This window comes from Stenella coeruleoalba (assembly GCF_951394435.1).
Source record: "Stenella coeruleoalba genome assembly, chromosome: 2".
NCBI lineage: Eukaryota > Metazoa > Chordata > Mammalia > Artiodactyla > Delphinidae > Stenella > Stenella coeruleoalba.
Genome location: NC_137147.1, coordinates 3,328,079 through 3,353,217, shown reverse-complemented (window position 1 = coordinate 3,353,217; position 25,139 = coordinate 3,328,079). Strand labels below are relative to the sequence as shown.

At 48.0% G+C, this 25,139-nt stretch overlaps 1 long non-coding RNA gene across 3 annotated transcripts; it reads right to left on the bottom strand.

Moving 5' to 3' along the window:
- Positions 1–521: 521 nt before the first annotated feature.
- Positions 522–24,603, bottom strand: LOC307182143. 3 transcript variants are annotated; one of them, XR_013827131.1, is made up of 6 exons: positions 24,419–24,603; positions 22,079–22,280; positions 14,931–15,016; positions 10,855–11,011; positions 10,274–10,526; positions 522–1,384 (listed from the first exon to the last, which is right to left on the bottom strand). It is a non-coding gene; the product is annotated as an uncharacterized lncRNA (long non-coding RNA). The 3 variants fall into 3 exon arrangements; XR_013827132.1 differs by having other exon boundaries at positions 10,274–10,426; XR_013827133.1 differs by having other exon boundaries at positions 10,274–10,409.
- Positions 24,604–25,139: the final 536 nt, after the last annotated feature.

Here is a 25,139-nt window from a genome sequence, read left to right as displayed (position 1 = left end):
ATATATGTAAAACTGAATCACTTTGCTGTACAGCAGGAATGAACACAACACTGTAAATAAACTATACTTCAATAAAAATTTTTCATAATAAAATATAATTATTCTAAGCAAAAATATAAAAATTTAAATTTAAAAAAGAATGTAACGAATTAAAACTTTATAATTCTATGAATAAATACAGAGGGTTTGGGGGGTACAGTCTTAATGCAAAATTCATTCTCTAAGAATCTGACGGCTATGTCAATACAGGTAAAATATTACTTTTTGGTTTTCTGAACTCAGTCAAGAATTGATCGCCGTTTCAGGAATCACATGACAATGGCAACGCCCTCGGGGTTTGTGCTTCACCCCTATTCTAGCAGCCTGCACTTGAAGCAGATGAGTCCGTGGTGATTCTAGGTAACTTCTACTGCAGCACTACAACTTCTAGGGTAGCTGACCTCTAGCATTTGCACATCATTTGCTTACTTTCCTATTTTTCCTTTTGTATTACAATTAAGGTAGTAACGTTTTTCTTTTTAATTTTTTGCAGAGTAGTTCACATAACCTATGACTTTCAAAGCAAACAAAGAATGAGTATCAGTTTTCTGTTGGTGCATAGAAACTATATGGTATCAATGGCTTTAAACAATAATCACTTCTTGCTCATGATTCTGCGGATTGGCAATTCGGGGAGGGCCCAGCTGGGATGGCTCCCCTCTGCTCCACAGCACGCTGGCAGAGCGCACTTTGCCTTTGGAACCAGTTGGCCAATCAGCCCGGTGCTGGAGGTCATGATGGCCACGTGTCTGGCAGTTGGCTAGGACTGTCAGCCTGAGCACCTAGCTCTCCTTCCTGTGGCCTCTCCAGGTGGCTAGCTCAGGCTTCCTCACACGGTCACTTGATTCCAAGAGGGAGAAGGTAGAAGCTGCAAAGTCTTTTGAAGCCTTGGCTCTGAAATCACCCAGTATCATTTCCACGGCATGCTATTGGTCATAGTTAGTCACAAGACCAGCCAGGATGCAAGGGGGGTAGAATAACAGACACAACTTCTTGATGAGAGGAGCGGTAACACCACGTTGCAAAGGGACAGCCTTCACGGATGGAGGGAATTTGAGCCATATTTTGTAACTTACCACAGAGCATTACAAAATATGTGTTATAAAAGGGACCTCAGGTCTGTTACCATGGAGAACCACCGCTGTAAACAACATTTTCTCCATTTCACCCCTCACCTGTCCCAAAGGACACACACCCTTTCTCAATTCCTCCTGAAAACAAATAAGAAAAAATTCTCTGTGTCCTCAAAAGACCCTTACCTCCGCTGATGATGGCAATGGTCTGCTAAGGAACAGGGCAACATTTGTCTGCACCAGTCAGTGTTCTGCATCGAGCACTTCTTAACCTGTCAAAAAGACACAAAGTTAAACGGGGATTAGGTCATTACCTTTTTCTTGCTTTGTTTGCTTTTTCTAGAAATAGATGAGCCAGGACCCTGAGAGCCTATAGCAAATCTTCACGTAAGAGGTCTTTATTATTGGATGGCTGGAAAATGAATTTGAGAACTGAAAAACTGATTCGATAAATGACACAATTCTGTTGCACTGGGTGCCACACAGACTGGACCCTGACATTCAGCCAGCGGTACCCCCAGAGCCTTCCTCCTGCATTAGGGAAAGCCAGAGACTGGCACCCGGGGCAGCAAAGGGTCTGGTCAATGAACACAATGCATGACCCAAGGGATGGGTTTGGTCTGGGGACGTTCTGGACATTGTGTGCCATGCTACGAGCAGCTGTAGAACTTTGAACTCCTCCAAAAGGACACACGGACCAGACCCAGATTTTCCTAGCCTGGCCTTTCCTGATACACTTTTCTCACAACCGTGGGTTACAGTACACACAGCAAGAGTGGGTACCGATCACAATGAAAAACAACAGACATCACGCTCAGAGGGCACAAAGTCTCAGTGGTTTAAATTATTTATGCCCAGGGTGGGAGGGCTGGGCACGCCGAGAGTCAGGGTATTTTCTTTTCATTCAGGAAAGTTCCCCTCCCGCTACTGTAATGCCAACAGTCATTTCTGTTCGCATTCACTCCTGGGAAGCCTCTCCTCGACTGCCTCCCGACAGGTCCTAGATGGGCAAACTGACTTCAGACCCACACGGAGCCTGCAAAATGCTGAACAAAGGCAAGTTCATGATCCGTAGTAACCCTGGTGCTCCTGACGACACCTGCTGGCCAAGCAAGCACGCCAGCCAACCAGAGGCCTGGGGACAGTCTTCCTCGAGACAGCAATCCCGTTTGGCTGAAAACCTATTCCAAGAAATAAGTGTGAAATCCTACCAGGCAACCGACAACGGATATGCTGTTTTGCCAGATTCCACATAAGAGGTGGTGCTCATGGCCTACCAGAAGCTGAAATGGTGGCAGCATATAACTGTGTAAAAAGAAGTAGAGACCCCACCCACCCACCCAAATAAACCAGCGCACTCCAAATCCTTGGATCTTCCATTGGAATTAACTTAGGGAACAATTAGGCCTCATTTCATCCTCCAAGAGCGGGGACCTCTATTAGGGAATCGGAGCTCCATGCAGCAGACCTGGCTAGTGACCCACCCAGAGGCCTTCACCAGGTCAGTGTGCCTGTCTCAGCTCCCTGAGTGTTTGGTGCTCCTACCGTCTCCTTCACAGGGTTTCCTCTCTCCACCCCGCAGGAGCCATGCCCCTGAGAGGCAATGCCCCTCCCACAGGGCAGTCCAAAGACAGAGGATACAAGAGCCCTCACTGAGCAGGGATGCTCCCCCAGATGTCAAAGAGAACCACGCAGCTGCCCTCGTGCTGTTAGCTTTTCATGTGTCACAGCGAATGGCGATGACTTCAAAGATCGGAGCGCCCTAACGTTTAATGTTTGCTGAATATTCCCTAGGGCAGGAACTTTCCAGTTTTTTGACAACCACCCAAAATAAATAAGTATACTATTCATGGTAATCTAGCACATACATGCATGCGTGTGTGTGTGTGTGTGTGTGTGTGTGTATTCATCTGAGACATACATTCACGACACAGTATTTACCTTTACTACTACTGTTTTCCATTGCATTTTTTTAAATGTTGGTCACAACTCACTAACCTGGCTTTACTAAACCCCTGGCGTGTGTGATACACAGTTTGAGAGTCACTGCCCTGCAACTCCTAGCAAAGTGCCTCATACAAGAGGCACTTAAGAATATTTGATGAGTGATTTAGTGATTGGCTGGTCATGAGAACGTCCAAGTCACACTCTGGAAGGGCCTGGATCTTTGGCTCTGGGTCACTGGATCTTTTTAATTTGTTAGACTTAGTGGCAAGTTACATGATTTACCTCCACAAATGGTGAGGTCTCTCAAAGGGGCCCAGGGAGGAGGGGGAATCGATCCAAAGGTACCACTGATGGTGTGTTTATCCAAGTCCTTGGGCTCCCAAACACATCCTGTAATTTTAGAAATATTTAAATGTTTGACCACTTTAAGAGGACGAGCAATGACCGGAGATGAGCTCAAAGGGTGACCTCCAGACAACAACTGCCAAGAAAGGCTTAAAATGAAATGGGAACCGTGAATGAAAGCAGAAAAATCAAAAATCATAAAAATGAAAAAGAGCGAGGCACTTTGGAGCGCATTTGGTATTATCTTACTGTAAGATTTTGGACTGCCCAAGCCTCGATCTGCAAAGCACTCTTTCTCTCTGTGGGTTTCTGTAGAAGCTATACAGGGAATCTCAGCCTCCTACCAAATATAAAGCAATAAGGTGGTGTGCTATTCTAGGTATTGGTTTTCCAAAGACTCTGAAGGAAAAAATATTCCCCGCAGAGGAGGGCAGCAGGGAGCGCTGTGCGCTGGGCCCCGCTGGTGTGCCCGTGGCTGCCGTGGTCCTGCTCACCCTGGCTGACCACCCCACTGGCATCCACACTGCGTCAGTGTCCAGTGCCCTGGCCCGGGGACAAGCCTAGCCCCTGAGCATCTCTGGCTCTGCCCTTCCTTCATCCCAGTCCCCACAAAGACTCGATTTGACTCTGACCTATTTGTAGCTACGACTTACTGCAAAGGGTCCATGAACTTGACTGGGGAAAAAAAAATAGAATATCTTTATTTTCGCTACTCGCTAACAGATATTTATAACACTCCCGTCAACTGTGAACTTAGGCATAATCTCGGTATAATGCATCAGCAGTTCCTGTGACTTGGCCAGCAACAGCACTCACACATATTTCCTTATCACACCAAACTGGCTGCGAGTATCTCAAACATCACTTACACTCGTTACTACTCTGAAACTACGGTAGCTGTTCGATTCAGTGGTTCGTATTTAAAATACTGATAAAGAAGCACATTTATTGCTACGTCACAAGTTTGGCTTTTAATACATCGTAACTTTATTTCACTAGAATGGGTTCCCTCTGTAAGCCTATATATTTTAATTTATTCATTTAAAAACATTAGTCTGAGAAAGGGCCCCTAGGCTGCACCAGACCACCAGATGTGGACACCAAACTCGCCCATGGCACAGGAAAGGACCTCTGATGAATGCCTCTGCATGCCAGGCAGTCTGCAACACTTATTTCTTCTCATTTTCAATCACCTTATTTTTTAATTTTTAAAAATACTTATTTACCTATAGTCTCCAATGACAAAAATAATCGAAGCCTATTATAACAAGTAAAACAATGCAAGAAAAGATTATACAAAGGCAGGCACTATAATCACCTCCCAGAGAAACCCACCACGCCCTTCTTTTTGCTTCTGTAAACACACGAGAGGGCTGATTTATTGCTTGCCTTTACCAAAATAGATTCATTCTACACACATTATTCTGTAATTTATACTTGCCACTTGGCAACTCACACTGTAACACAGATATTCCTACAAGTCTGTGACTGTATATTTTTCTAGTTCCTTTATGCACATTTATATAAAATTCATGTGAATGAAATCATATCATGCACACTCTGGTTCTTAGTACAGCCTTTCACTTTTTGTCTGCCTTCTCACATCCCTAATTTGTATTAATTATCCATTACTATGTAACAAAGCAACTCAGAACTCAGCAGCTTAATACAATAATAAACACTTATCATCTTAGAGATTCTGTTGATCAGGAATTTGGAATCGCTTAGCTGGGTGGTTCTGGGCAGAGGGTCTCTCCTATGAGGGCAGTCAAGAGGGTGGGGCTGCCATCATCTGAAGGCTGGACTGAGGCTGGAACCTCTGGTGCCAAGATGGTGCCTCATGTGGCTGGCAGGCCGGTGTGGGCTGTTGGCAGGAGGCCTGTGCTCCTCACCACATGGACCTTTCTATATCGGGCTCCCTGTGTGTCCTCAAAACATGGCGGCTGGCTTCTCCCAGAGCAAAAACTGAGAGAGCATGGTGGAAGCTACAGTGTCTTTCATGAGCTAGCGTCAAAGGTCACACCTCTTCATTTTGTCATACCCTACTGGTTACCCAGGTCATCCCTATTCACGGTGGGTGGGTAGGGACTACACAAATGCATGAACACCAGGAGGCAAGGCTTCCTGGATGTTGGCTGCCACAGCCTTCAACAACCTCAGCCTGCAAGGGCCACCTCTCCCAGATAATCCGTGTTAACAACCTGGTGTGTTCCACACTTATATGAGCGTAAGCAAGTCAATCTATACAAGAACCTACATAGACTACAATTGCCTTATGGGTTAGGCATTATTGAAATTAAAATTTTAAATACTTTTAAATAATATAAATCTCTAATGTATAAATAAATTTTAAAATAAATATTTTTCCACATTTAAAAATAAAGAAACTGAAACTCTAGTCCAAGGTCCTGTGGAGCTGCTGGAACCACTATTCACAATAGCCAAGTCGTGGAAACAACCTAAATGTCCATTGACAGATGAATGGATAAAGAAGATGTGGTACATAGATACAGTGGAATACTACTCAGCCATAAAAAGAACAAAATACTGCCATTTGCAGCGACATGGATGCAACTAGATTATCATACTAAGTGAAGTAAGTCAGAAAGAGAAAGACAAATACCATATGCTATCACTTATATGTAGAATCTAACATATGACAGGAATGAACCTATCTATAAAACAGAAACAGGCTCACAGACATAGAGAACAGGCTCGTGATTGCCAAGGCAGGGGCGGGGGAGGGAGGGATGGATTGGTAGTCTGGGGTTAATAGATGCAAACTGTTACGTATACAGCAAGCTCTACTGTATAGGACAGGGGACTATATCCAAACCATAATGGAAAAGAATATTAAAAAGAATATATTTACGTGTATAACTGAGTCACATTGCTGTATAGCAGAAATTAACACAATGTTGTAAATCAACTATACTTCAATTTCTTTAAAAAAGTGGAGCTTCTGGAATTCAGAGCCAGGGCCACCAGACTCCAAAGCCTACACTCTTCCCACGACACTAAGCAATGGACATCACACCATCTCACCAGCCTCCCTCTTGGTGACACCCCTGAGTCTCCTTACAGAAGATGGTCACTCATCCTGGTTCCTCATGGAAGTGAAAACTCAAGCCTTCTCTTCCAAGCCCTGTGCTCTCTGCCCAAAGCCCCAGGCGAACACTGGATGCTACCTACTCAGCCTTGCCAGGTAACTGAATCTCTGTCTGCTCTGAGCCTCAGTCCATCCCATTATTTCTTTTCCTAATTTTACAATGAAAAACAAACGTTTGATGCCTTTATTCTTGCAAGTGCAAAGAGAGGTGAAGAGTCCTCCAAAGGTACGTGTTTTCCTCTGAGAAAACGGAATGCAGGAAAGAGAGGGCAATTGAACTGGACTAGCTCTGCATATCTTTCTTTCCATTGTCTCCCCTGCTTCTAACCCTCATCACCGTTAGCAGGTCCAAAGTGCGCCTGGGTCCTCGCATGAGCCACCGTGGGACTAGCTCTCAACATACAGTAAATCAAACGCTTCCTTCCTTGCGGCAGGCGCTTTGGGAACACAAAGATGAGACAGGAGAAGCGTCTGTCCTCAAGGAGCGTTCAGACTGTCCTGAAAGCCAGATACACACATCACAACAGACTGTACAACACCACTGACGTGAATAGAGCACCACAGAGCGAGCACAAACAAGGACAGACACGGCCGATCAGTGGCTAGTGGGCAGCGTTTCTGCTGTGGGTGAACTAAACAGTACTTCTCCCAGGACGCTAGCAGGTGCCCTGTGAAAAGGACTCCGGTCCCACCGGATGAGAGGCTGCTGGCTTACACCAAGGCACACGGCGTTCTCTTAACAAGCTAAAGAGCATCATGAATCTCCAGAGGAGGGGAAATTATATGCAAGGATTCTGAAACTGAGTTGTTCGTGAAATCTTTCTCCCCTCCTCCCCAGGAAATATCTTATATGCCGTGGAACATGGTTTGGGAGTTGCTGAGACAGGGTAATCTAAGTTTTGTCTTGACCTCAGCAATGGAAAGCATGCAACCAACAAAGGCTGCATCTTTCCTTTTTTTCCTCCTTAGGTCAGCAATGAGATACGAGGTTCCTTTGTCTTGCCAGAGTTCTTTATTTACATTAAAAAAGAAAAAATATATCCATACATATAATCACCCACAAAGGTTTCACTCTCCTTTGTGCTGACAGACTTCAGACTCAGCTTTACCTTGCTGGAGGGAGAACTTAATTACTTGCAGGTTTTTCTCGAAGAGTCCTCAGTTCAACCCTACCACAGTTTACACTGCAGCCCACATTACAGAATTCCACTGGCATTTGGCTCCTTGGTGTCCCTCTTTAGAGTGGTAACGCTGTGCTTCCAACGATATACACAGAAAAGTTTAGGAAATACCAGCCGCTTGAGAAGGCATGGATCGAATGATGGGCCCCTCTACCCTGAAATTTACAGAAAGCATTTCACCCCCTGCCCACCCGAGAACGATGTCAGGAGGTAAGATTTCCCACCGGCCACGCAAACAGAGCGTGTGTGTCCTCACTCGGATATCAGTGGCCAGAAGGTTAACCCCCGTAAGTGAATTCCTTTGGAAAATGGTGGCCTCCAGAAGGGGGCCCTGGGATGTGAAAGAAACTGGAAAAGACGACAGATTCTCACTCCCATAAGGAAACGTCAGGAAACTGAACATTTCTTTCCAAAATTGCTTTTAAATGGTTAGCCAACAAATTCCGGTTTGTTCATGGTCTATAAATGATCTCGCCAAGTTCAGAAAAGACAGACTTCTCCGGACAACCCTGGCCCACGCACAAACAATCGGTACCTGAAGCCGGCCGCCCACTTCGGAGGCTGGCTCTGCAAGTGCGCATGCGCATTGAAACTGACACGGGTTCCACGGATGATGCTTTTGACGGGGGTGCTTAGATGACACCCAGCTCTGCCTCCACTTGCTCCCTTCCTCCGTGCAGAGCGGCCCTCCACTCCCAACCAGAGCCCCATCGAGGCCAGAGCGTGACCTCAAAGTGGATGATGACTGTCCTTCCCTCGCCCGGATGGGCCTCAAAATCGGCGTTTCTAAAGAACACCAGAAATGGAGGCGCCTCCTCCGCAGTAAAAGCACTTTTATGGATGACTAATCAGCAATAATGCTGCAAATGACCCGTCTGCAAAATCTTCAGTGCCTGGAGATCTAAATTACTCTCATCTTTCTCCCCCCAAAATTGGGTATAATAGTATAATTTCAAGTAATGCAAGAGCAATTTCTCCCTTCATTGGATATCAAGCTCAAGATGTTACAGGAAAAAGAAATAGCTTTTACCGCTGATATGAGAAATTTAAAAGAGAGACAAGTGTGAGCAAACAAAAGCTGTCACATCAAATACTGTGGGGGAAAAAAAAATCTAGGAAAAAAAATGCCAGAAACGCTCAAGTCTAAATAAAGTCATTTATTTGTTATTTTAACCCCTTCACTGTCAGAGTTACTGGCAGAGGCTAGGTAATTCTCCACAGGTGGGACTGACTGAAGACAGCTCTCTTGCGCTCAGAAAACTTGTTGTACTGTGGCATGTTTCTTTTAGTTCTCTGATCTCTTAAAGGGTTTCCAAACACAAACAGAATGGCACTGATACTCCTCTCTGGGTATCCTTTCTTCAGAGAATTCAATCTTGTCCAATCTCTGCCACGTGAAGCAAAGGTTCTAGACCATGAGATCAAAGGGCAGCAGCCACACGCCGTTTGTGTGTTTCTGGTAGATGGTAAGTATTTGGTAGAATGTGGTAGAAACTGTTTCTTGAATTTTGTGTCCTGGGCAGCTAACATGCAACTGAAAGATAAGATGCTTTCCGTACGGCGGGGGCGGGGGGAGGAGGGGGGACGCTCTATGAAGCCCCTCCCCCCGTACAGAAGGAAAAGTGGAGAAAACACAGACTGGACAGATCTGGGGGTTCACCCCTTGCTCCTTTTTGGTCAAGTTCATAAGGCTATTTCCTAGGTCAAGATTATGTGCTCTCATTAAAATTGAATAAGATAAGGTTGGTGAAAGAGCATTGCTAATGAAGGTCTACGGAAAGAGAGGAAAGTATTTCCAATTCACTGGGGACTCACTTTGTACACTAGAGCAGACCCTGGGAGGAGGAAGTCACAGCCACCATCCTCAAGAACCTACCCCCCTCACGTCCCACTCACTCCTCTGCCCAACGCAGTAAGGCTTCTGTCTCCAGTAAACTGCTTTGGCGGTGGTTACAGAGCCTCCCAACTGGGAGAATTCCACAGACTCGGCTCCCACCACGGTCAGTCCTAACCCCTCAGCGCAGCACACAGAGTCAGTCCCCCAAAGCCACCAGGTCCCCCCACCTCTGCAGCCCTGCACCCTTGAGGCCACCCCTTAACCAAACACGATCCTGGTTTCCCACTCCCTCCAGCCCTCAGCCCATGGTCACTCTACACTCCAGGGCTCACCCCTCTCCCGCGTCAGGGTGCCCACCCTCCCTGCATCTCCTCTCCTGACCACAGTGCACCGGTACTAGTCCAGCATCTCGTGGTTTATGCATCTGACTGTCCTGCTAGTGATAAAAGCAACTTGCAGCAGGAACCCAGCTGCTTTGCCTTGGAAGCCCCAGGGCCTAGTACTGGGCGAGAGGCAGGACAGGTCCTCAAAGTGAGGCTGAGGGAGTGATGCTTAATCTATCTGCTTAAACGAGGTGCTATGATTTTCGGTTTATCACAAACAGGATGAGCGCACAGAGGCCACCACCCAGAATGAGACTCCTTGGGTCCATGTGACCATTTCTCCATACTCCGCCCCCCCACCCCCAAGCCCTCCCGTCACCCAGCGCCTTTATTTTAGGACTTTCTTGATCGTTCCTTACCTCATGCGGATTTGCCATGAGCGGAAGAGGCGGTGTCTCTGTGGTCCTGGGCGCCTTGGGGTGGCCACCCGCTTCTCCGACATGCTGCATCTTCAGCCCCTCAGCATCGGGAAGGAGCCGCTCCGAGGGACCCCTCCTGTGTGCGGAGGGACGCTGGGGAAGCCAGGGAAGGGCGGCCACGTGTTCGTGGCGCAGATATTCTGATGTGGGTTTGTGCGTGGGAGGCCAAACGATGTACACGCTCTCCGAAAGTCTAGAATTTGTGGTTTGTGTTATCTCACAACTTCATATTTGGAAGAGGTATTTTAATTTCTTATGAGTTGTGAATAATTATGTAATTCTGCCACCTTCTTAAAACTAAGACATTTCAAACTGACTCCTGTCCTCCAGGGCTGTCAGCCTAAGGGGACTTGGCTTTTTTCCCTTAGGTTTTGAGCAAGTGTGTGCCAAATTCTTTAGTCCGGTTAGAAGAGCTCAGGACGAGAGCCATCCTCCACAAAAGTGTAAAGGAAACTCCCTCTCCCCCCTCAAAATTCATCCTCAAAAACTACTGCTGAAAAACAAACGCGGCGCGCACTCACCACAGAGCCCGCCTTCCGAGTTGTTTCCAATCCGCTGCAGTCTTTAGTGCCGCTGAGTTCCTCCAACATTCTATTTCGCTCTTGTTTGTAAATTAGCCGTGTCTTCTTCGAAATTCCTCCGTGGGTCTTCCTGATTCTTCTGCCGTTGTTTAAGAACCTAGGGAAAGGTTCAGTACGATTGCATTATCAGATGTCACTGTGACGTTCTCAGTGGTCTACTGACGTGTTTCAAATCCCTGCCTAAACGGCACTTCTCTAGCGAGTGCCTCCCATTCTAGATTCACTCCTGTCAATCATTAAGTCACTTGGTCATCAATAGTTCCGAGCATCTACACCATCCCAGACCCTGTTCGGAGCACCGGGAAGCCAGAGTGAGCAGGCAGACGACGTCACACATCCCGGAGGGGCCATGTGAAGTTTAGACTCCAGGAGGGCCCGTAGCTGACTTCATGACACTCCCACCAGAAAGTGATCATTTCATTAGACACAAAGGATTCTCGGTAGTTAGGAAGCGCTTCTCTTTTTTTCCAGGGCCTGAGTTTTCTCATATGTATTTCATATTCCTGGCTGGAGGGATGGCAAAAGAATCTGAATATCACCATCTGGGAGTTATGCCATGGACTCCAGTGGGCAGGAGTAGAGCTGAGTTTCTCCTCTTCCTCTAAAAGTGTATTTCTTCTGCTTCGAAATGAGCGCAAACAGGTCCGATTCCCTAATGAGACCAACCCGGAGCCTAGAAGTCACTTACCCGTCACCTCCCACCCTCCACCGGCCCAGGTTCTGGGGATCCTCCAGTGTAGAGGGGCTGTTGGAGGTGAGGGGTTTCTGCAAGGATATCTGATCATCGGTGACTTCACTTAACCATTAAATCAAACGTGCTGAAATCCACAAATGCCAGAAACGCAGTACCCGGTACTCCCCAAACAGTGTGTTGGTCTGTCCGGGTCTGGATTGCGTAAGGAAGCCCCAGGGAGCCGTTCTGGTCTCAATAGCGTGCAGTCGTCAATCAATATTTCATTACATGTTCCTGTCCTTTACTAGTGTTCCCCAAATCGATGTTTAACTTGTTCCTTTTGAAGCTACTGGTATCCTTAAGAAATGGAGGATTGTTATTTGAAAACGTTCACTTTTTACGTCTCCGTTATATCACTTGTACATTGAGAAGTCTCTTCCTGTCCACCCAGAAATGCTCTTATTATCTCTTGACTTGGGTCTCTCTCGTGCCAGACCAGCCTGTGAGCTCCTGAAAGAAGACCCTCCCAGCACCTGGCAGGTGAGAGAGCGCGATAAACATAGAATGATTTCTTAGTTAAAATTGTATTTTTAACTCTCCCCTATTAAGTATGTAGCTAACAGTTCTCATGTCGGTAGAGCCTGTATTTGTAATATCACATTAGTTCTCCCTGACATTTCCACGGGACAAGTGCAACATGGAAGCATCCTCTGATCACCAGGCAGTGACTCTGTCCACACTGGGTGGATGTTTCTAAATTCCTCAGCTCTAACAGGCTGCCTGTCAACAGAAGTGTATTTCAAGCGGAAGTTCAAAGCACTTGCCATTGTGAAGTCTGCCCAGTGGCCCTAATTTACACCCATTCGTGGTTACTGTTATAGGGCTGGTAATATGATAAGCTGCCACTGAAAACAAAGAAGCCCCAGATTCCTCTTTAATACTGAGAAGCACGCAGGCTCTTGAAGTCTGGCGTCTGGTGGGGATGAGGCATTTAGCCTCACGGAGCTGCAGTTTCCTCGGCTGTAAAATTGAGATAATAAGAGACCCCATCTCACCAGACGGAGACCGGAAACAAATGAGTCAACACAGGCAAAGCCCTCAGAACAGCATCAGGCACGGCCATTAAGGCCAGCTCTTATTAAATCCCTTTAGCCTCAAGACAAAGTAACTGAAGACACGTATAGAAAGAACTGCAGAAGAGTTTAACGTGAGGTTCTCTTTGAGGGAAAAAATACAAACACTTTTAATACATCTTATAAAAATGTATCACATAATCCCCCTTCAGAGCTTCAATCAAAAACGTTGTCTTTTCAGGACCTACTGTAGAGCACAGGGATCTCTACTTATTATTCTGTAATAACCTATATGGGAAAAGAACCTGAAAAAGAATGGATATATGTGTAAGTGAATCACTTTGCTGTACACCTGAAACTAACACAACATGGTAAATCAAGTATACTCCAATATAAAATAAAAAAATTTCTAAATGTCTTTTCATACACAAGATTCCCATTTAGACTCTGTCTACGCACACAGACTAGCGTTAAATATCACCCAGGTGAAATCCAACAACTGATCATTAACAATGTTTCATACAGATTGGTTTACATTTGTGGATCCAATCCTCAACGTTTTTTTACCATATTTAAGTTATCTCAAATATGTCATCTGAAAGGTTTTGAGTGCACAGATTTGAACCTAATTCTATAGCTTGAGAGTAGATTAATAGTATACTGTGTGCATTTTCTAAAATAGTAGGTATGTAAGATGTTTTAATACTGGGCCTATTCTGCTGTCCATAGACAAAGTCCCTCAACATTTACAGTATTATCCAGAATGAACTGGGTAAGAAAGCACCTGGACTTTAAAAAAAAACTGTTCAGGCCCTAATGTGAGAAGTTAGAAGGGCCTTTTGGTGAGGAAGTAATTCACGGTGTGAGTTGGCTTTCTCTTCTCTCCAACACAAAGATAACCGCAAGGTAGGAAAAGCTCTTTTGAAAAAGTGCACACTCAGCAAAACAGATCTACAGAAGGCAGGACTGGACAAAATACGTTACCGCTTCTGTCAGACATCCAGCTGTTTCATCCACCTCCAGCACTTATCAAAGTAAACCACTTCAGAAGGCCGTTGCCTCTTTTCCAGCTAGGATGTGGTATCATTACCCCGCGTGGCATCTATCACCTACCCTGCTTCTAAAGGGGGATGGCTGGTTACTGCAACTAATCTGGGTGACATGAGCTAATGTTCACACAATAGAAGGAATGTGAGGCTCTGGAAGGTTCCAAGGCTGCCCAAGGCCCCGGAGGGGTCAGATCTGTCCAAGGCCATCTGTGGTCCATGTTCCTATCTTCCACCCTGCTCATGCCTCCTTCTGCCAGGGACTAGCTGGCACCAGAACCACTTGTCAGGTGCACCTGGGGCACTGGCCCCTGGGCCCTGGCTGCCCCTTTCCAACAAGAGGAAGAGGAAGGAAGCCCTCCTCCAGGGGTGCCAGAGGCGAACGGCCTCTGAGCCCCCATCTCCCAAGCCCGCCCTCCACAGCACCCTGCACTTCTGCAGCCTACGGAGAGGCACACGCTCACGCACAAGGGCTCTCAGTTTTGGTGGTGGTGTTTACGGTCCTTTCCAAGCTGACGTTGGTCATTCCCAAGCAGATATGGAGATCTTACAGGCCCTGTTGTTATTATCTGACAGCCTACAAAATGTATACAAAATGTACACAACGGCTGGACACGCTGAATGTATACACACACACACACACACACACACACACACATAACCTAATAACTTCCATGGGCAACCAATTTTTAAATCTCTTTAGGTCTCCGATATAGTGAATGTACATAATCATATTCACTGATGACAGGCTAGTACTCTTAATATGCCATTTGGAAAAAATACACATCACTCATAAGACAAATATCCGGCCACCTTCACTTTCCTAGTTTTGTTTTTGTAAAATCCTGTTTCCTCTTTAACGATTGATTCCACACATGATTCCGTACGATTACACACGTGATTATGTACTGTACTGTGTCAGGCACTGCGCTTAGCACTTTGTCTGGGTCACCAGGTTAACCCTTACAATAGCTACCTGACGAAGGCACTGTTGCCCACATCTTTTGCAGATGAGGAGATCTCGGCATCGAGATGCTTACATGACAGAGTAAGTGCTTCAAAGAACTTACATGACACAGCTCCAGAGCGAAGAACCCGAGCTAGGGCCGAGGCAGTCAGCTTCTGGAGGCCGGGCTCCCAACTCCTGCACGATACCTGTATTCTCATTGAACATCTTTCTCCTCCAACAGCTTAGCCGTGTAAGCCATGTATTATTTAACTCACCTTCTCCACAATGCTGAAGAGTAGAAACGAGCTGATACTTTCACGTAAGGAAGGTGTTTTTCCCCATCCTCCTGATCTATAGGGAACTACATAAAATATAAATGTATATTACAGATTAGTAATTGATCGACATAATACAATTAACTTAAAAATGATTTCAAACAATAGAGGAACTACTTTCCATCCTCAGTAGATCCAATAATCGTTTGGTTGAAGTTTATTATTGGTCAAAAACACAAGCGTTGGACCCTGGGAGGAAGAATAAAAAGTATGAGGTCTCCTCTTATCCCCAGGAATCCAAGTTGGGTCATAAGATAAGCTGCATATTCTAGAAAGTTCTACTTTTCATGATGACAAATCGATTCAGCACTAGAAGCTCCCTTATCAAAAATGGAGGAAGAGAAGATGAAAGTATTTCTTAGGGGGTAAAAACTACTTGAGATTTTCATACCCTAAGGGGGTTTCCTTTTCAAGAAAAGCCTAGAGCCACTCAGGGCATACAGCGGGAATAAACAGGAACCTGAGGCAGAGGCAACTTTGCACAAAGCTAGTAATATTGCTGATGCTTTATTACTTTTAATATGCTATGAAATGGTTTTTGTCTTTTCAAAAAATTTTCACAGATTAAATTGCACTACATTACAACATTGTAAATCAGCTATATTTCAATAAAAACAAAGTCTTTAACTGCACTGCTTTAAGTTAAACCCGTTGGGGTAGACATTTCTCCTTTTCTTTAGGTGGGCAGCCTTTGAAATCATTTTAGAATCAATGTCTGATTTCTCCAGCATCACGGCTGCTACCCTGGGTTTCTGTCTTTCAGCGTGATGAGCCCTTGTGCTGAATACTGATTTGAAGTGTGGTTCACCGTGTAGACTTAAATTGTCCTTCCCACAACTTTATCTGAGAAGCCTGACAATGATGACAATCACAGGACTAGTTTTATTGGGTAAAGTTATTCTATCTGCAATTTACTCTGACAGCCTCCACAATTTTTAAGGGCAATTAAATCCTGAAAATTTGCCCAGAAAAAAATAAAAATTCTACCACAGTAAAAAAAATTTTTAAGAGAAAAACAGTTGAATTGCACAACTAATTACTAATCGGTTGGTCTTTTAAAAAAAAGAGAGAGAGAGAGAGAAAGAAAAGAAAAAGAAAAAGTATTCAGCTGAGCCCACAAATCAATTTCATTGTACAGACGGGGAACTCTCTCGGCCTGAGAAGGAGAAACCTGCCAGGGAGTCACAGGCAGGCTGACCAGCTACTTCGGCACTGCTGGCATCCACCTCTTTGGAGCAGAAGGCTCTGCCACACACCAGGGAGAAAAATAGGGAACTTGCAGAAAACCACCCTCAGAGCTTGCTATCGCCCGATTCCCCTCAGCAAGTGCAGACCAGCTGGCTCCAGAACAGGTGAGAACAGCTTGCTTTCCACTACCATCCCCACGTTTCCTCCTCCTTCCTAATCCCACAAACGGTACCCAAAGGTACAACACATGTTAAAAAAAAATTTTTAAAAGGTACAACACAAGCAGTCATCCCGAGCTACCCAGCTGACCAGACACAGGGCCAGCAGGAGGGAAGTCTTCCTTTGGGATGGTCTGGGGGAACATTCATCAGTGTGATTGGTCTCACCACCGACCTCTTGTGAAATTCGAGACGCGTTTCTAATCCGCAGCGAGGGTCACTGTTGTCCCAGAAAAGGACCCACGTCCCTACCAGCTCTTGACGTTCCACACTGGAAATCTTTATGCGGCAGGAAGTTCCATCTGACATCGAAATAGCTATCCAGGTGACATTTGGGAAATCAGGTTTTTTCTTTTAAGCGATGTCCAATTATACCTAACGTTGCAGAACATTTTGTATAAAATATGAACTTAATTCAGTAGAATATCTTTGATGGGACGACTTCAACCTTCATAATTCTTGTCATCTGGGAGCATGTAATTCAACAACTGCAGACAAACCCAGGAGAAGCCAGCCCCAGCCATCCGGCTCCGGCCCCTTACCACTGCCATCCCATCCTCTCCCCCAGCCCCCCAAAGGGCACACTGTGCCCCAGAGACAGTCAGCTGTTTGGTGGTCTCCCCTCCTCCTGGAACGCCCCATGTGTAGTGTTGGATACTCCCTCCGTGTGCCCCCAAGACCTCTACCACTGCTAACGCTCGAATGACCTTCCTTGTCTTTCCCTACCAAGAGCCTGGGCCAGCACTCTAGACCCATTAGACGCTCAACAAAGGTTCACTGAATCCGTGAGTTAAAGACAATACAGACACAGAGATGCTGAGTGTTAAGTCAAAAAGGCCCACGAATCAGTATCTGCAAGCCTCCCTCTATACCGATTGTTGGAAAGTTGTCCATCGGGTGTTTCTCTTCTGTGAGCACCTATTAGAGTCTGCAGAACTTGAACTTGCTGCAATCCAGGCCAGATTTAGGCGGATCAAGCCGTAGGTAAAGAGATCACCCCATCGACTTGCGGCTGAGGAACGGAGGCCTGGTGATGGAGAGGGGTCCCCAGAGCCCCGCCTTCCCTTCTCGGGCCGTCCGTTCTCTCTTCCCGGACCATGCTCTTCCGTGCATCACCCCGTACCATCCCTAGTCTTGATCAATGCCAGTTCACCCCGTGGGCCTCAGCTCAGGCACCACCTCTCCAAGGATGTGTCCCCTCTTTGCCTGGCCTGGATGGTGGGTCCCCCGTAAATGCCCCCTGTTGACGCATCTAACACAATGCCTCTCCCCAGTGGCTCTCACTGGGCCTTGGGTCAGGAAGTGGCAGAGACGATTTTTTCTTCTTTACCTTGAGGGCAGTGACTTCACCCCCTGCCTCAGGCAGTGTCTGGATTTGCTGTCACTCGTCCCTCTGACCCTCTGTGTAACCCAGATCTCTCTTCTCCTGCCTATATCTTCACCTGCCTCCCCAAATTTTAATCATGCAAAATTAAAGAGACGCTTCATCCGTAAAGAGCTCAGGACAACGCCTTGAGATCATCAGGGGCAACAGTGCTAACGTGAGAAATATTAAGAAGAACTTTAGATGAGAACATTGCCACAGGGCAGGCCTGGCCTCTGCTCCTTCGGGGGAGCAGCATTTTCAAGCTTTCTGAGGTCGGGTGCTTCCTGGCAGTGTGAGCTTAAGTATACACGTCGGGTCACAAATGCTGGGCCAGTGGGTGAGAGGTCAGGCAGGATGCGACCACTTCAGTCATCTTTTTAAGTCCCTTCCTACTACTCTGGGCAGCTCCAAACTAGGCACCAGGATAGCTCCCGTCAGGGTTTGCTCCTGGGAGCCACCTGCTGCTTCCCCCTCTGCCCCCTCCCAAGCCTATCAGACACAGGGGATGCAGGCCTCCTAACCGTCTCTTCCTCTTTTATGAGTGCAAGCTGCCATCTCCATGAAGCCAAGACCTCTGCACACTTCCAGAAACCCAAGACCCCCTCGAAAGCTGCATGACTAACACAGGACCGTTTTGCTTTGAGCACCGGATGGATTCCTGAAGCGCACGCAGAACTGAACACTGGCCTCGTGGATCAGCCCCCTCCCCAGGGTATCCACTTTACCTGCACGAGTGCGTTCCTGTAGGTGGAATACTTGTGTCCAACACAAGGTAAAACTGAACGGAGACATCTGACATTTCTGAGAGGGCACACGGCCCATGTGCATTTAATCGGCTCTTACGGGCCTACAAAAACTCAATCAAACTCACAAACAACTCGTGACTTTTCCTATAAAATAAAAATGTCATCATTAAAATGTACATTCCATTCCCGTTTAAATTGGAATGCTGGCTGTTTCTGGGCAAAATATGTGTATCTCTTGAAACAGCTGAGGTTTATTAGAACTTAATATGGGTCACACCGGCTCACTGAGTCAAAACTGGATGGGACGGTAGGGATTATGCAACCAAGGCTCTACCCCCTGCAGGAGGCCCGTCCACACGCTGATGGCCAGTTTCCATCATTTTAAGGACCTCTTAGTACCTTAGGTTCTATTAGTCATGTACAGTTTATTTTCATTCAAAAGGTCAGAGGCAAAGGAAGTCACTTGCTGCTTTTTTCAGCCTGGGAGACTTTCCTGGCAGGCGGAGGAGTGAGACATCGCTATTGGAGGTCACCTGCTCTCCTTGGCGCCGTGTCCAGCCAGTAGGATGCCTCCCTCGGTCACTCTCTTACCCACAGTAGGACACGTGAAAGTGGGCCTCGGAAATGTTAGAACGGGCACTCTTAACACACTAAACATGGTCTTTAGTCCATGGGAATTCTCTGAAAATATATAAGGTTTCTGGGAATTCTCTGAAAATATATAAGCATTCTCTAAACAAATAACGCTGAAACGCTGATGCTACAATTAAAACTGACCCATGGGAAAGGATCTTGAAGGAGCCTGGAATCGGCGCCTTTTTTTTTTTTTTTTAAGGAAAAGAGTAGGGGTTCTGTAATCCAGGACCACAATTCCTTACGTGCAAGCCCCAAACTCCAGAAAACTCTGAAAACCAAACGTCATTTCCTAAACTTAGCACGTGAGGTTATTTACAGTCTCAATTTTATGCCTCTGAAAGTGAAGATTCGTATGTTTACTGTGAAAATGCCCAAGGGTTTGATAAAGGAGTGCTTCTGGGCTACCGGATTCCAGAATCCACAGCCTCTACACTGTATTCCCCTTTTCAAATATGAGGAAAAAAAAACCTAAGTTCTGAAAAGCAACCAGCCCCAAAGGTTGTGTGGAGTGGTGCTGTCAAAACCTGATGCAAGGGGCCTGCCGTGTAATTAGGATAAAGAAGCCCCAAAATTACTGTGAATAAGAAGGGCGGGGTTTCCCTGGTGGCGCAGTGGTTGGGAGTCCGCCTGCCGATGCAGGGGACACGGGTTCGTGCCCCGGTCCGGGAGGATCCCACATGCCGCGGAGCAGCTGGGCCTGTGAGCCATGGTCGCTGAGCCTGCGCGTCCAGAGCCTGTGCTCCGCAACGGGAGAGGCCACAACAGTGAGAGGCCCGCGTACCGAAAAAAAAAAAAAAAAAAGAAGGGCAACCCTTAGGATTAAAACTGATGACCTGGCCTTGACCCAAAGCTGTCCTTCACAAACCCCCAATACACAGCACCGTTCACGATAGGTGGCCCCAATATTAATTCTGTGTTGAACCATAAGTCTAAAGGAGGTATTTTTGCTTTGTTTTGTTTTGTTTCTGTCTCCCCACCCCCACCCCAGAAGTACACTGAGTGAACCAATTTAAAATGAACCTGAACCTACACGTTTTCTTAAACGATTGAACTGGAACAAAATCAGAACATGAAACTATTCTCCAAAAATAATGTGAACAGGATCTGCATTTCATCCAGTCTAAGGCCGTGGTTGAAGAGACACAGGAGAAGAAGGTCAGGGATTTCATGGATGGGAAAGGCTTAAACCACCCAGCCATTTGTTGAAACTTTTCCTCAGGGAGAAAGAGAGGAAGCTTTTCAAAGTTTTTTAAACAGCTGGAGGGCTTCCCTGGTGGCGCAGTGGTTGAGAGTCCGCCTGCCGATGCAGGGGACGCGGGCTCGTGCCCCGGTCCGGGAAGATCCCACATGCCGCGGAGCGGCTGGGCCCATGAGCCATGGCCGCTGGGCCTGCAGGTCCGGAGCCTGTGCTCCGCAACGGGAGAGGCCACAGCAGTGAGAGGCCCACGTACCGCAAAACAAAAAAAAAATAAATAAAAATTAAAAATAAATAAATAAATACAATAAACAGCTCGAAAAGACTGCCACGTGTACGTTTTAACCTGGCGGTCCTCCAAGTCCAGCTCTGTGTCTCATACACCTGCTTCTTCTTTCGATTTATCTTACTGCCCCTTGCAAACGTGAGCTGAGAATCTGATATTCCAGAAGGAAGTTCAGTGTCTCGGCTGAACGTGAAGACTCAGGAAGGCCCCCTTCAGAACACAGCGCATCTCTAAACGCTAACGCTCCTGGTTTGGTTAACTTGATTAAGTGGTGAGATAAGATACTTTGCTCTCAGAAGGATGGTTAACGCATTTGCACTGAATTCTAAATGTTAAATGTTCCTCCTTCAAGTTCCTGAGTTATTTTCATCATTTTCATTTCTTCCTGTACCACCGCAATTGCTAATCTCTTTGTTCCCCTAAGAGTTTTCAAGATGCCTTTGTTCGCGTCCTTTTTATCTTGTACTTTAATCATGCACTATTGACCAGAGTGGAATTCATCATCCTCTTCAGGGCCAGCCCTGTCACCAGGTTTTCAGCGGGATCCAGGGTAAGCTACGCTCCTTGAAGAAAGTGCCTGTCTTCAGCCTCTCCCGGCACACGGGACGGCCCTGGGCGGCACTTTTTCTGAAGTATCCAGGACCTGCGGGGGGCGTACGGCCACCTCCTAGAAGACAGTCCGGGCAGCCCCGCACCTGCCACAAGACGATACACGACAGCACTTTTAGATTCTCTTGCTGGTTTCTCAGGAATCTGCTCCTTTTCTTGGGCAAATCAAGACTATCCCAAGCAGACTGAGCTGTTTGGATTTCTGGATTTGCTTTTGTTTGGTTTTCCTCCACTTTCTCTTGCAGTCCAACTGAGTCATATTCACTTTTTAAACAGTTTAAGATTCCATTTAATTTAAAGAGTTTTACGTTGTTTGAAAAAGTCCAGGGACAGGTCCTAGGGGTTCAGCAAAGAAGCATGTGGACCTTGCTTTCACCTCCGGGGAACAGGCACATTTGTAACTGCCCCTCTCCTTGCTGCCTGCCCAAATGAGATTCTGATTTACACATCCGCGTGCGGCTGACGGATGGATGGCCTATGTTGTGGGTGCTGGGTGCTGACTGAGCCCCAGGATGGGTGTAAAGTGATACCTGCTCTCAAGGAGCCGCCATTGTTTTCTCTTCAACCAGAAACATCCCCGAAGTCAAGCTACACTGTGAGAAGGAAGCACAGGCCAATGAAACACAGGAGGCAGCACCGGGCCCTCCGAGACGGCCAAGCTGGGAAGACAGTTCCCCGGGAGTCCGAAGCGGGCCACGTCGATGTGGGTCTGAGCCTGGTTTGAGAGGTGCAGTCTGGACAGGTAGACAGGAAGGTGGAAGGTGTTTCCGGTGAGGAGAGGGTGAGAGGGAAGTCTCGAGGCAGGACAAAGAAAAGCTGGTGAAGGAATCACGAAGAAACTGACCTGGCCGAGGCAGGAGATTTTGAAGGCCCGGCTGAAAAGTGCCTGGGGTTGGATTTCGGGGGGCTTGAAGCCTGCTGCCCTTTTCCACTCAGGCTAGCAGAGGTCCGGATGTATCCAAGCAGAGGAGATGCAGAAACCCAGTCGACTGGCTGAGGGTGCAGCGTGCCCGCAAAACAAGAGGTCACAGGCCGGGGAGCTGAGCCTGGTGGCAGCAGGGCCAGAAAAAAGCAATAAAACAAGAGAAAAGGGGGCAACTTTGAGAAAAAGTTCCAACTAATTGATGATGAATACAAACTTCAAAAATCAAAAGTCCACCTTTTGCACGCTCATTTTTAACTTTCCCCTTATAGATTTAGCAAACAACCCATTTGCCCCAAACTGATGCTCATTTCACTACCACCTGAATTATAACTCGTTACTTATGAGCCCATCACCTATTCTCCTTTCCTAAAATCAACCCAGGAACTGCCATATACAAACGTCTATTCAATAAAATGAACAACTGTGATGACACGCCAGGAGCAAAACCCTAATTGTGTTAAACCCGGCATTTTGCTTTGACAACCAAGTACCTGTTTTATTTTTTTTTAAATGCTTTCTCTCTTTAAAGCACCTGCTTTCTTTACATATTGACTTCCAAAGGAAGAGATTAATTTTTATTGGCAAGAACAGAAGTTATTCTCGACAACAGCAAAGGACAAGCTATGCTCTATAGAAGAGTCTCCTGCTACATTAAATAATACACAAGTATATCAACCCAAAACCACAAATCAAACCGGGGCCAACCCCGTTTTCCCACATGAAAGCCACAGTGTGATAACCTCACCCCTTTGGAATTAGGCTGCAGTTCTTATTATACGACTGTGGCCGTACCACCCCAGTTCGGGATGGCTGTATTTCCATTAGAATTGCCTGTCCTTCATTGCCTTTTCCTCCACCCCCCTGCGCCCAAGTCCAGTTATTCAGTGAGTTATAATTTGGCACTAAAATTCAATTAAGCTGAAACTTTGGTCATACGTGGTCTTTTTCTCAGCAAAGCATAATTTCTTTGACCCATTTTCCAAACGTCGGCTGATCGATTTGAAGGCAGACAGGGGTAAAAGTTGATTTCAATCGAGCTCACATTTCTAGAAACTGGCTGGATTTTTTTTTTTTTAAAAAAAACTTCAAATAAACAGTCAGGATGGGGAGTTACTTATGAAAGTGTTTGAGGTTTTCATAGCCCTTGTCAAACAGAGACCTCGGACCGCTCGGCAGACTTTAATTAATGTCCACTCCGGCCCTGCAAGCCATTTTCCCAGTGGAAATTCCGATGAGAAAGGAAGGAGTGAGGGGTTCAAGGCCGCACTGTTGTGAGTGGGCTGCGGAACTAGGGAAGGAAACCCCGCGGTTCCCAATGAGCCGGCGAAAGTCTGTCGAAGTACTGAGCACCCCTATTGAGGACTGTGGGAGTTTGGGCCGCTTTAATGGGATTGTGTTCGGTGCTTCAGGCTGTCCTTTAAAAGATTCCATGGCACCAGCGAAGCTCCAATAAAAGGGCCTCCCTAATTGCTTTCTGACTTTCTATGAAACTTTCTAAGCTATACTGACATCCTCGACTACAACGACGGAATTAAAGAGCGGAGAACGGCGAGACAAAGTGGGTGTGCGGAGAGAAAGCGGTTCTCAGAGAAGCGTGTGGGAGGTCGGGGGTAATTCGGGGGAGGGGAGACGGGGCGGGTGTTAAATCGGTGCTGGGGAAAGAAAAAATATGAGTGTTCTCTTTTGTGCGAGACAAACAGCCGAGCGCTGGGAGGTCGGGGCCGGGGTCACGCGGCTCCGGGCTGCAGCTGCCGCCGTGGGGCCGGGGTCCTGGGCGGCCCCCGGGCGTCGCGGCCGGCGGCGGGCGGCGGCCTCGGCATTGCGGCGGCGCGGGCGGCCGCTGTCCTCGCACGACCCCGGCCCGTCCAGAGCGCGCCCCGCTCCGACCCTCGAGGAGGAGCGAGGGGAGCGCGGTTCGGGCGCCCGAGCAAGGTAAGCACCCCTGGGGGACCCTCAGCCCTCGACCGCGCGCCCCGGCCGGCTTTCCGCCGCTCTGGGCTGGCGAGACGACGGGAGGCCGCAGGCCGGCCCCACCGCCCCGGCCTGGTGTTCCCCGCGCGCCTGGGGCCCGACGCCGGAGCCTGGGCCCCCGGAGACCCGCCACCGCGGCGCCCGGCCTGGGCCTGGCCCCGGGACCCTCGGGGGCTCACTCCGGGCCCGGGAGGCCAGACGGAGCCCAAGAGAGCATCGGTGACCTGCCCAGGCCGCCCATGGCGGGGGTCACCCTCCCTCCGAACCACTCCGTGGGCAGGGCCTTACCAGGGTCCCGGCCGGGCGCTCGGCGTCGGCGGGCAGGCGACGCGTCCCGGGCGCCCTCCGAGAGCCCCCCGCCGCCCCCTCAAGCGGTCCCCGTGCGCAGGCGCGGGCCGGAGGAGGCCAGGCCTTTCAGCCTTGGGGGCGCGGGCTCCGGCCCGGACCTGGGTCGCTGCCCTGCCCGGCCACCCGGTCACCCGAGGGCGATGGCATATTGCGGGGGGGGGGGGGGGGGGCAGGGGGGCGGGGGGCGTGGAGGGGGCCCAGAGATGGCGGCGTCGGCGATGCCCAGGCGCCGGCAATCAAAGGCTGGGGATGGCGGCCCGCCGCGTTGCCCCAGGCCAGGCCCGGGGCATGAAAGGATCTTTATCCTCGAGTGACACGGCCAGCGGTTTCCTCCTGCCTCCCCCGCCCGCGTCCTTAATTGGGGCCGGCTGCTAATGTGATTAAAGGCTAGTTAAATGTTTCTCGGGGCAGACGGTGGGAAGAGGCCGAGACCCCTTCCCCTCCCCGGGGTCACGCCAGGCCCTTGGTCAGGGGGTCGACGGTGCTGCCAACCCCAGGACGGCCTGGCCGGGGGCCCGCCGATTGTTCGCCCCCGAGAAGGGAGGCCGCGGGCGGGCGGGCGGGCGGGCTCCTGGGGCTTTATGTAAGCCGGTGGGCTTCGGGCCCGGCCGGATTTGGGGATTCTTTTCGCACAGTTTCCATTTTCTGGCCGTTGGAACAG